Genomic DNA, 344 nt, shown 5'->3' on the forward strand with positions numbered 1-344 from the left:
CGCTCTCCACCTGGAGGCGTCATTTATTAGATGTATATTCATGTCATTTTCATGAACTTGATATTAAGTGAGAGAGTGAATCTGACATTGGGAAAGGTAGCTCCCACGCCATGTCAAAAGTTTTGATGTAGCCCTTAAACTGAATATTTCAGACTTCGCCGGGAGTCTAATTTGGCCCTCAGGACACCATTTTCCATCCCTGTCCGAAAAGTTTTCTCCCCTCGTTCTCACCTGCAGCTGTTGCTTGACCCTCTCGTTCTTCTGGGCTTCGGTGACGCGCTCCTCTTCGCTGCGGAGGTCCAGCTGGCCGACGCCCTCGTTGGACAGCTCGGCACTGGCTTCTG

Source organism: Seriola lalandi, unplaced genomic scaffold, assembly GCF_002814215.2.
Source record: "Seriola lalandi dorsalis isolate HSWRI2012SDOR001 ecotype SW California unplaced genomic scaffold, Sedor1 jcf7180002054630, whole genome shotgun sequence".
NCBI classification, from domain to species: Eukaryota; Metazoa; Chordata; class Actinopteri; order Carangiformes; family Carangidae; genus Seriola; species Seriola lalandi.